Genomic DNA, 13,573 nt, shown 5'->3' on the forward strand with positions numbered 1-13,573 from the left:
AGTGATAGGATTAGGGGAAAAGGTATGCATGTATAGATGGGGTATCATTGTACTCGAGAACAGTAGCAGAATACAAATATAGGGTCTTTACGGTAGTGGGGTATTTGAGTTTCCCCAAACTTATCTGTGGAAACACACAAGAATTAAATATTTAGACTGAGCTTCATAATAACATAGTTAAGTAAGAAGTGTAATGGTTTTGGCTTCTGCGACTACTGTAAATGTTTTATTCTCAACTTGCCAAATGTTGCAGTTTTAGCGTTAAAACCAAAATTCACTCCTTGTATTATTTATTCTATAACTTCTAAAAAATAACTGAAAACCTAGACATTTGGGGCATTTTAACAATCAGGATTAACTAGTGAGTCTTTTTCCAAGTTAGTTTTCTTTAGTTGAAAATATTGTGTAGAAAAAGTAAAACTGAGGAAAAAATATGTTTTTTTTTCATTTTTTTTTCATTTTATTCATATTTAAAATTGTGTTATGCATAAATACTACTAAAAATAAAAAAATAAAAAAAAACAGAAAGGGCAACATCGTGGTTGAATGAACACATGGCAAAAGTGCCAAAAAGGTTTTGGTCACAAACGCGTTGCATCTCAAAATAGCCATGGTCCTTTAGAGGTTAAGTATTATTTATGTAAATATGTTGATGTGTGGAAAGACCCACAAATATACTGTGAATGTGAATAAACTAATCACCATAAAATATAATGTAGTTAATAAAAAATGAAAATGTACTAATATGTTTACAGGAGTAATTTGGCACATGCAATCAAACTAATATAATTTGATTATTTCCAAAATTTGTCATCTTACAGCTAAAATCACATTGAAATAAAGTTTGATAACATTATGTGATTAAGTGGTGTTAATTTTCTCCTTATTTATGAATAGAAAAGTAGTGTAATGGTACCTCTTATTTTATCAAACAGATTCTACAAAATACCAACCATAATGTTAGAACCTGGAAAAAAAAATAATAACCCACAAAGACAGACAACACTTCTGTGCAAAGTATGAGAAAAAAATCAATAATGATGCGATGTATTTAACCCCTTCAGGACGGAGTCAATAGTGCACGTTCTGATCAAAACAAAACGTAAACAAAAACTGGAATTTGCGCTATGTGTCTGTTCACCCGTAGTTCCCCTCTTTCAAATTATATGCACCCACAGTTATTATATATCATTTTGTTCAGGAGAAACAGGGCTTTAATCTATCATTAACTATTCATATATGGAACATCATTTATTATGAATAAAAGTAAAAAAAATGTGAGAAAATAAGATTTTTTTTTAAATTTGCATTTCCGTCTGACATTTTAACTGTGAATGTCATAATACTGTTTTACTGCAAAAAAAATGCACATATTTGTAATCAGCGATGTCTCACAAGTACAACAGTACCCCCCATTAACAGGTTTTATGTTGTTTTGGAAAGTTACAGGGTCAAATATAGAACATTACATTTTCAAATAGAAATTTGCCAGATTGGTAATGTTACCTTTGAGACGGTGTGGTAGCCCAGGAATGAGAATTACCCCCATAATGGCATACCATTTGAAAAAGTAGACAAGCCAAGGTATTGAAAGTGGGGTATGTTTAGTCTTTTTTAGTAGCCACTTAGTCACAAACACTGGCCAAAGTTAGCGTTCATATTTGTTTTTGTGTGAAAAAAGCAAAAAACGAATATTTGGCCAGTGTTTGTGACTAAGTGGCTACTAAGAAAGACTGGACATACCCCACTTGCAATACCTCGGGTTGTCTACTTTTGCAAATGGTATGCCATCATGGGGGTAATTCTCATTCCTGGGCTACCATACGCTCTCAAAGGCAACATAACCAATCTGTCAAATTTCAATGTAAAAAAAAATGAAATGCAAGCCTTATATGTGACTCTCTAACGTTCCAAAACACCATAAAACCTGTACATGGGGGGGTACTGTTATTCTCGGGAGACTTCACTAAACACAAATATTAGTGTTTTAAAACAGTAAAACATATTACAACAATAATATAGACCATAAAAGTGCAGTTCGCTTGTAAAAAATGCAAAAAACGTCACTTTTACTTAAAATATCATCGTTGTAATACAATTTACCAGTTTGAAACACAAATATTTGAGTTCAGCGAAGTCTCCCGGGTAAAACAGTACCCCCTATGTACAGGTTTTATGGTGTCTTGGAGAGTTACAGGGTCAAATATAGTGCTTGCAAATTAAATTCTCTGCACTTTCTCCCTGTGTTGTCATGCATGTCAATCAAATTTTAATTAATCAAATCACATAATTACGTTAAAAGATTATTTAAATATACATGTAGAATTTTAATATATATGCATTTATAGGTATTTAAATTCTACGTGTATACTGATGTAATCTTTTATGTAATTATATGTATTTATCTATATATATATATTTGCGGTTATTTGCATTTTATATATAGATAGATATATATAGAATGTCATTCTAAGTGTATTTTGTTACCGATATATATATATATTAATAACAAAATACAGTTAGAATGAAATTACATATGCATATATAATTTATATTAAATTTTGTTTCAATATTTTATTTATTTATTTTATTATTTAATTTATTTATTATTTTAATTATACGTATTTATATATAATATATATATGTACATCTATTATATATATAATATATATACATATTATATATATGTAATGTCATTCTAAGTGTATTTTAATATTAATATATATACTTATATTAATATTAAAATACACTTTGTATGACGTTACATATATATAATATGTATATATATTATATATATAATATATATACATATTATATATATATAAAAATGCATTTATTTTATTTTTACACATGTCTAATTATTTTTTTTAATTCTTCCCACCAGCAGGGGGACTGTCTGATATTTCAAACAGTCCCCCTGCTGGCATATCCACAGCCAGCTACAGGGGCCATGTGATCTCTCTTTGAGAGCGATCACATGGCCCCCGGGGGCCTCATTTGCCGTGGGAGGGCTGCCTGGGCTGTGAGGCAGTCCTCCCGAAGCGGATCGCGGCGGAGGTAAGTATAACTTACCTCCTGGGGCTGCAAGCCGTTACGGCGTGCTATGCCGTCATAACGGCGTTAAAGCCCACTTAACCCGTGACGGCATAGCACGCCGTAACGGCGTTAAGGGGTTAAAGGGACACTATAGGCACCCAGACCACTTCACCTCATTGAAATGGTCTGGGCGCAGTGCCCCTGTCACCTTCAACATGCAAGTGAAAACATTGTAGTTCCAGATAAACTACAATGTTTATATTGCAGGGTGAAGACATCCTCTAGTGGACATCCAGCGTCTTCAAAATCCAGAACCCCCAATTCAATTATTTCCTACTGGGAAGGTCTATTGAGCGCACCGCACTGGCCATGCACTGGCCATGCATTAGGTCTTCAATCAGCGGGACCTTGGCACTTGAGTTAGGCCAGGTGAAAAAAGTTTTTTTTATCCTTTCATTGTAGCCAGGAGCTAGCGGTAGAGGGGGTGGGGGATGGGGGGCATGGACCCAAAGCTAGGAACAAGGGAAAATTATAGAGTTAGGGATCCAGTTTTGTATTCCTAATACTATAGTGTTCATTTAATTAAAATAATACGCATCATACTGAATTAAGCAAATGCAATATCAGAAAGGGAAACCTACAAATATCTTGGTTGAATCAAAATGGGAAACCGACTTTCATTTTATCCAGGAGCTTGACTTAAAGGGACATTCCAGGCACCCAGACCATTTTTGCTCATTGGAGTGGTCTGGGTGCCAACTCCCACTACCCTTAACCCTGCAAGTGTAATTATTGCAGTTTTTTTTAAACTGCAATAATTACCTTGCAGGGTTAAGTCCTCCCCTAGTGGCTGTCTGTTAGACAGCCACTAGAGGGAACTTCCTGCTTCATAGCACAGGTTTTCTGTGCTAGAGCGTCGCTGGACGTCCTCACGCTGTGTGAGGACCTCCAGTGTCGCTCTATTCCCCATAGGGAAGCATTGAAATTCATTTTCAATGCTTTCCTATGGGGTGTGCTAATGCGCATGCGCGGCATTGCCGCGCATGCGCATTAGGTCTCCTCGGCCGGCGGGCGAGATCAGTCTCGCCCACCGGCCGACGTAAGCACAAGGAGGAGCGGCGGGGGAGGAGGAAGCAGCGACGTGGGACCTGTCGCTGTCTCTGGTAAGTCACTGAAGGCGTTTTCACCCCTTCAGCAACTGGGGATTGGGGGGTGGGAGGGAGAGGGACCCTCCAGTGCCAGGAATACGGATCGTTTTCCTGGCACTGGAGTTTCCCTTTAATCCAGTGTATAATTTCTCCTTTTATTCATGTCATTCATGTCTTTATACCTTTACTGATAGTGTGGTTTCCTATATCAGACTTGAATATGCCACAATAAATTGATGCTCTTCCAAGTAGTCAGAAGTCAAAGTGAATTTCAAGCCAAGTAGCTAAACTTAAAACATAATTGACTTAGAAAATTATTAAAGTTTGGCTAATTGGCCTTAAACGTGAAACTAGCTTTAAATTCACTTTGAAATCTCATTTTAGTAAGTAAGCTTGTATGTTTTCCTAATTTGGTCTTCCATATATTCTTTCTAAATGCTGTATAATGCAATTGTTCTTGTACATTTCTTTTAAAGAACAAGTGATAATTCCATTACTTTTAGCCTTGAAATTACCATACAGAATAATCCAAGACATATTTTACATTTCATTCATCTCTTACAGACAATCTAAAATGTGTTAAATAAGTCATTTATATATTTTTCTTTAATGCTAACAAATTGGATATACTTGGTAAAGAATAAAACAATAAAAAAATGACTGAAAAGAACTGCTATAGTAGTTTGTGAGATCCAGACTGTATGCATTTAATATAAACCAGACATGTGAAGCAATAAGGTGTTCAGCAGGCTGAACATGGGAGAAACTGATCAACTAGATTATTTAAATAATTAAAAAAAAATATTAATATTAGGCTTTGTGTAATTAATAATACATCTCTTTAAATCATGGAAACATTTGAATTGCTCCAAGAACCTTCAGATGTTTCTAATAATATACACTTGTATAGATCACTTTCAGTTCCCCAATTTAAACCTATTTCTTAATATGCCTACTAACACATGCTATTCTTTGAGTGTGTTACATGTTATAATAGTTTTATTTATTAGGTTTACTACACCTACACTAATACAATTTTGTGAATTGAAACATTTATATTTACTATTGTAAAAGCATATTGTGTATACTATATGAGCTCAACAATGCTTGATTGTATCTACGTAGCAGAATGAAAAACAGAATTTAACATATCAGAGATCTGATCAGTGTTATGAACAGATACTAGAGAAACACAAGTTGGAAGACTAACCACTGAAATATCTCGTCAACAAACTATGATGCTTCCAATTTTCAAGTGAGGATGGCATTCTATGTGCGTATACAGACAACAAAATTGTATGTGTTACAGTGCAATACAAAAAGCAGTCAGACTAATAGCGTCCCATGTAATACCATTTACGCCGGAATGTTATCTGCTACATTTAGCCCCGGAGCTGTTCTCTGACGGGAACAACCATGTCCTGATAAATATATTGACAGCGGCGAAAACTAGCATAGCCGCACATTGGCGAACCAAGCACGCCCCATCCATCAAGGAGGTGTGGAGTAGACTCGAGACCATAGCAGAGTTTGAGCAAATGGCATATAGACTGAGTGGTCAACCTCACACATACGCTAAAAAATGGGCGAAATGGCAAATCCATAGTGTAGACATTACACGCCTAACATGTACCGACGAAATCGGAACAGTAGACGCACACTAACAGGTACCAAATACGACCCAATAGCCCAGCAACGTGCTGATTGCAACCCATCATACAATTAGATCACAACCTCCATACACCATGGCAATTTCCATGTCACGTGGGTGACTGCCAGGGCACATGCTAAACTATAACCTGAATCGGTAAATGCATACAGTGTCACAACAACAGCGGAGGGTCACAAGTTTACGCACTAGGCAACACCAATATACATTTGATGCTCCCTTACCATTACCATTCCAGTAATATAATAAATGCATTAAATACCTATGTATGATGCCTGTTTACCGTATGTACTTCTTGATGTACCACCTATGTAAATTTTTGCATACATATGTACGCATACCCCCCCCTCCCTCCCATTTTTCCTTTCTGTATCCCACCCCTATTTTTCATCTGAAAATCAATAAAAAGTAAACATGGAAAAAAAAAAAATATGTGTGTACACTTTATATGTGAAAAGATAGTATTATGTGTATTTTAAGATCATTCTATTACTAGGGACTCTATGGAATTCTTGCTATGAACATTACAAAAATATTCACCATAAAGTTACAGATAATTTGTATATATAAGAACACAATAATATAAAAACTTGTACAGCAAAAATAACACAAATTAAGAAAAAAATACATTATTTATACTACATTTATCAGTCATATTCATGTTATTCAATAATCTACCAGCTCAGTTGGAGAAGTGGTCACTATCAATATATAAAATGTTCAGGGATACAATTGTCTTTCAAAATATGTTCTTAATTGTCTTTGTTCAACAAAATTAATGTAAAGAAAAGAAACAAACACAACGTAATCATCTAGGTCGCACAATAAAATTATTTTACTAATGCATATGTGATCAGGACATACTTTAGACAGATAACACAATACTTTAAAGGCTAACATAATAATTTAATAATAACTCGCTATACCACACACTACTTCAAATGTTCAACAGAAAGTTTAAAAAAGTATTGAGCAGAAGTCTTCAATGTATTTTTCCTGATGGGCTTTGCAAAAAGAGGGCACAGGGTTAGCATTAGACGTAACTGTCAAATAAAGAACATTATTTTGTGTTGGACCATTACATTTTATGCTGATTTTTTTGTGCTGTTTTATACATTTTGTGTCTGAATTAACTGGTTCTTTAAAAAATAAAAAAAATAAAAAAAAGATGAATTTTGTAAAAGTGTGTCAGTGTCTCTTTAACTGAGGAAATACTGCTATTTGTGGTCAAGAGTGATAACAAACTTGTTGCGTATGCTGTTAGATATATCATGTAAAATGTCCTAATAAGGCCCAATGGTATTGATTATTAAACCCCCCATAAAGAACCTGTTGACAAGGATGATAAACAAAAGGATTTTAAACAAACCTACAAGACCCAATAACTGTACAAAATCCTCGGTAACAATATTACAATTATGTGTTTAATTTTACATTTGTTCATTAACCAAGGTAGATTATGAGTACATAGTTACATAGTTACATAGCTGAAAAGAGACTTGCGTCCATCAAGTTCAGCCTTCCTCACATATGTTTTTTGCTGCTGATCCAAAAGAAGGCAAAAAAAAAACCCAGTTTGAAGCACTTCCAATTTTGCAAAAAGCTAGGAAAAAAAATCCTTCTTGACCCCAGAATGGCAGTCAGATTTATCCTTGGATCAAGCAGTTATTACCCTACATTGAAAAATGATATCCTTGAATATTCTGTTTTTGCAAGTATGCATCTAGTAGCTGTTTGAACATTGTTATGGACTCTGATAAAACCACTTCTTCAGGCAGATAATTCCACATCCTGATTGTTCTTACAGTAAAAATACCTTTCCCTTGCCTTAGACGAAATCGTCTTTCTTCTAGTCTAAATGCATGACCTCGTGTCCTATGTAAAGTCCGGTTTCTGAATAGATTTTCACACAATGGTTTGTATTGGCCTCGAATATATTTGTATAATGTTATCATATCCCCTCTCAGGTGACGTTTTTCTAAACTAAATACTAGTAAATACTAGTAAAATGCAATCATCATGCACTCATATGACTTTTGGTTCACAGTCAAAAGAATTTACAGCATCAGTTTAATAATTAGGCAGGTTCCTGGTCAACCTTCTAATTATATCCATGGGGTAGTATACTGTTGCTCTAGGTCATTCATTCAAAAATATTTTCTGCTGCAGTTGACTCGTTCGTTAAATTCCAGGTTAGAATGAAAAATGCAGGCACTAATATATAGAATGGGTGTTTCACAGGGCAAATGGCTAATGTAAAAAAGCACATGAGAAGATGGGGAGCCTTCTTCCAGTGAGACATAGTATTGCAATCTGCATGGCAATTCATTCTCATGCTGAAACCATTTTTCACACTTCACAAAAGATGATCCAATGGATAACATAAAAGTCAAAGGAATGTTTCTGTGTTACACACAAGGGCATATGCTTCTGAATAAATCCTGTGGCATTGCAGTCTGCTAGAATTCACAGTTTCTATGGTAACCATAGCTAGACTTTGCAAAGGAAAGGATGTTGTAATGCAGCATGATATTCTGTGATAGAAATATAAAAAGGTGTAATACACTGCAGAAAAAGCTCCTTATATTCCATGGGATATATGAATTAACAGGGTGTATGTTTTCAAATGAATTTCAATATCTTAAGTCTTGTTTGGTGCTTCTATGCACCTATAGGCATTAAACCCTTTTACATGATGTCATAGAAAGTCACAAATACTGCTATGTGAAAGAACACTATAAAATGTATCTAATGTAGAAGTAATTATGCACAAAGCACAATAATACGTGGCAAACTTACTATGATTGTTTAGTTGGCTATTGCTATTTCTACAAAAGCTATGAATGAATGAGTCTATAAAATAATTGTCATATGTATTAATGTTAGAAGCTACAAATTAATGATAATTTGGCATTATCCTTGGACTGGAATGCCAAATAAGTACACACAATTTTGAGTAATTATTACAAAGTAAGTAATCTCTCTTATTTGTACTGAGGTTTTAAGTTGTCTCAGTCTGTGTCAACATTAATTTTTTTACATTATTAGGTGATAAATAAAGAAAAAAAAAACATCTGACCGATGTACCTGGAGTGCTGGTTCTGAGGGAACACCCTACACCCCCTCACTACACTGAATGAGCATGTATTCTGGAGGTGCAGATCACTTTCAGTGCTCCCTCACTGTCACAAGGCTTCTAAATGACGCACAAACAGTCACATCACACACAGTCCCTTCCCAATCTCAACACATTCAGCCATCCTTCACACAGCCACTCCACACAGAGACGACACACACTGTCACCCAGGGATCAAGTCCAGGGGAATAAAGTGTTGGAACTCACCCGAGACACAGACACACACACACACACACTCACAAATTATTATTATTTTTAAATTTAAAAAGTCCACCCAGCCTCCCTACCTGGAGAGCTGGTGTGGACCTGTCCATGGGGTACAGTGGGGCTTCAGTGTGGCGGGCGCCTGTCTCCCTGTCAGACACGGTGAGGGAGCTGTGTCCTCTCTTCTTCCTCTTGCCGCACGGGCTGTCCACTGATGCTGGGAGCCGGAATATGAAGTCATATTCTGGCTCCCGGCATCAGCAAATGGCGTGCGAGGGAGCAGAGAGGACACAGCTCCATCGCCGCGTCTGACAGGGAGACAGGCGCCCACCGGGGGGTCCATCTTGGGTCCCCCATGACAGGCCCCCTGAGTGCCTGCAGGATCACAAACGGGAATGGCGTTCCTGACGTTCCTGCTCTAAAAAAAGTGCAGGAACGCCCTTCTCTCGTGTTCCTGCAGGACTCGAGCCCTGCTGTCACCAAACACACAGCACAAACAGTCATCCTATACAAACACAACACACTCATCCACCCCAAACACAATACAGTTAACCGCACCAACATACACAACAAATAAGTCATCTCACACACTTAAGTTAGCCACCACACAAAGTCACCACCCACAAGCAAAACATTAAGGCCCCATCGAGGAATCAATAAGTGAATTCCTTGATGCCACTTGGAAACTATCCTTTTAAAAGCCCTTCCTCATGCTAGCCACCACTGTCTCCATTGCTGCCTACCTCTCACTAACCATTTGTTGCATGAATGTGTCAAGGGGCTGGTTTGCAAGGGGTGCTGACTAGTGCAGTAACATCTATAGGGTGGAACCCAGAATGCAAAGAAAAAACATACCCACAAATCAAGGTTATTGATATTTACAATGGAAACAGTACAATCAAATACAAACACACATAACTGAATGTAAAAGAAGGGCATCTGGACACTGGAAAGCAATGCTTCTAGATACAGGGAACTCAAGAAAGGCAGCAAGCAAAGGAACTCAGGAAAGGCAGCTAGCTCAGATATACAGGACAAAAGGACCAGGCCAGCAACATTATTAACACTAATGAACCGGCAAACAAAAATGGGTGAGGCTCAACTAAATAGGGAGAAGACAATTCTAAAGTAAGGCCAACTGGGAGCAGAGATAGATCTCAGTCTGGGTGCAGCAGCCTGCAATAGCACTACAGACAAGTAGTGGCACTTTGAGGTACTGCAGCAGACTGAAAGTAAACCGAATTGTGACAGAATGCCTGTGCATTCTCCTATCTCTGCTCTTTTGCAAGCCACACACCGATTTCCAATATTGACACCTTACCAGTTTAAGCTTGCAGAACTTGTCTAAGCCAAGGTGAGGGTGTTCATTAACCTGGTGACCCAAAACCAACTCCATTCTTTTCAGGACTTGACAGACACATACCATCTAAAAAGGCTTAATTTTTATAAGTACTTCCAATGTCACCATTACTTACAAAGTTAAGAAGATATACAATATGGAGCAGTATTCACCCCAAATCTTCCAACTCTTCCAATAAGTTCAACTCTCTAAAGCTATGTATATGGTCTGAAGAGAAAATAAAACTGGGATGTATGTTACTAAGGAGAAATTGGATGTTTTTAAGGCAGTGTATGTGGTTATACTCAGTGGGCGGCTGGTGAAGTCTTCCACACCTAGAATATTACTCCTCCTTATACAGTACAGAGATAGCCATGCTCGCTGAGCAGAATACAGATATGCTCATACAATAAAACAAGCTTGGCACAACACAAAGATATCTGTAAAACACATAGAGCGGAGTACCATATAGCGATAACCATACTACAAAAGAAGGTGAGAAAACACAGAGATATAATACACAGAGCTGAGTACAATACACACATACTTATACAATACACAGAGCTGGGTAGACTACAAAGGTACACATGCAATAGGTAGAGCTGTGTAAAAGACAGATAATAAACACATAGAGCTGGATACAATAATGAGGTACTAATAACAATCCCACACAGCCAGGATCACTGATGTATTACACAGAACTGTAGTATAGAGATACCCACACAGTACGTCTCTATAAAATGCTTTACCTCTCTCAATCTTCCTAGCCCGCTCTTTGCTCTCCCTTACATGATCTTCAGTAGTGCTTCTGCTATGATAACTTTAGCTTTTTATTAAACATTGCTGATGTTATGAAACATGTCACCTACTCCGTAAGCTCTCAGCACACAGTGCGCATATGGTTGGAGGCATTTTGCCAAGACAAATGGGCAGCTACACCACCTGCAAGGATTATGGGCCTCATAGACAACTATTACAAAAGACTGCACGCTGTCATCAATGCTAAAGGGAACAATACACATTATTAGGAACTAAGGCTATGCAGGCTTTTGAACAGGGATCATTTCATTTTTATTTCTTTGTTGCCATGTTTTGTTTTATGATTGTGCCATTCTGTTATAACCTACAGTTTAATATGAATCCCATAAGAAATAAAATAAATGTGTTTTGCCTGCTCACTCATGTTTGATTGCTTCCAGACGCTCTATGGGTATTGCATGATGCCTCAATGTCGAGGCTTCATGGAATACCCCCCCTCACTGCCGGGCACCCGAGTGATTGCTCCCCCCTGAGCGATCACTTCCGGGTTGCCTCATGTGGCGCCCGGAAGTGTAGAGCAGAGCATCGGAAGCCATCAGGCTCTGCCTGTACTGAGTGCCTTGAGGGTTCAAGGGTTCGAGGCACTCGGATACATATTATATAAATATTATATAAAAAAATTTTTTACCCTCCTTCCCTCTCCCTCCCCATGTACTTACCGATCGCTGCCGTTCCCCTTCCGGCGATCGGTATTCTTCTGAAGGGGACTGTCTCTGCTCAGCCCAGACAGTCCCCTCTCTGCAATTTAGGACCCCCGGTGGGCCATGTGACCAGTCTGAAAGAGCAGTCACATGGCCGCAATAGGTGTCCATAGTGCTGCCACTCCTGGAGGAAAAAATAAAACAAAAGTTTTTTTATAATAATATATATATATATATATATATATATATATATATATATATATTATAAAAATTAATAATAATTCATTAAAAATAAAATACTGTAAAAAATTTAATAAATATATATATATATATATATATATATATATATATATACATATATTTGTAATTTTATTCTAACTTTATGTTGATATTAATATATATTAAAACACCAATACAAGTGCAGTTTTGTGTAAAAAATGCAAAAAAAAAACAATAAAAACGCAAGGATGGGCCAGCATTTGTGACTAAGTGGCTACCACAAAAGACTGGACATACTACATTTTGAATACCCTGGGTTGTCTACTTTTTCAAATGGTATGTCATGGTGGGGTTCATTTTCATTCCTGGGCTGCTATACTGTCTCAAAGGCAACATAGGCCCAGCAAACCAATCTGGCAAATTTCAATGTGCAAACATGGAAAAGGGGATAGCAATACATTTGACCGCTGTACGTTTGAAAACCTGTATATTGGGGGTACTGTTGCACATAACAGGAACTGAGAATCCATGCCTAAAGTACAATGTGAGAGAAAAAAAAACACAAAAAAACGACTACCCAAAAGTTTGACAAAATTTGTGGTAGAATTAGTGAATGGAAAGCGTTAAAATACCACCATTTGAAATACCTGCATGATAACCATCTGTGAAAATGCCAAGTTGGAAAACTGGAATGCGCACCCTCCAAATAAGGTATTTTATCCCCCAGAGAACCTAACACACCTATACATGGGGGTATCACTGTACTCGGGAGATGTTGCTGAACACATATTGGGGTGTTCTTTGGCAGTAACCCCCCTTAAAGTTCTCAGTACATGTATTCTTAAATTGCTATGTGTGTCAAAAAAAATCACCATTTATTTTTTTTATTTTTTTTTGGCATAGATTGGTGATACAATGGTTGCATGAAAAGAGCGTGAAATTAGTCAAAATACCCCAAGTTTAATACCTTAGGTCGTCTTGTTTTAAAAACAATATATACATGTGAAGTGTTATTCAGGGATTCCTGACAAATATCAGTGTTACAATGTAACTTGCGTTAATTAAAAAATTAAAGGTTTGAAAACAGCAAAGTGCTACTTGTACTTATTGCTCTATAATTTTCCAAAAAAGCTAAGAACATGTTAACATTGTGTATTTCTAAGTCAAAGTTAAAGACCATTTAATTGCGAGAAAAACATTATATAAAATGTGTGGGTACAGTAAATGAGCAAGAGAAAAATTACAGCTAAATACAAACACATCAGAAATGTAAAAACAGCCCTGGTCCCAAACAGTAAGAAAATTGAAAAGTGGTCTGGTCACTAAAGGGTTAATGATATTCATTTTATCAAGCTAAGGAGG

The sequence above is a fragment of the Pelobates fuscus genome, chromosome 3 (genome assembly GCF_036172605.1).
Source record: "Pelobates fuscus isolate aPelFus1 chromosome 3, aPelFus1.pri, whole genome shotgun sequence".
Lineage (NCBI taxonomy): Eukaryota > Metazoa > Chordata > Amphibia > Anura > Pelobatidae > Pelobates > Pelobates fuscus.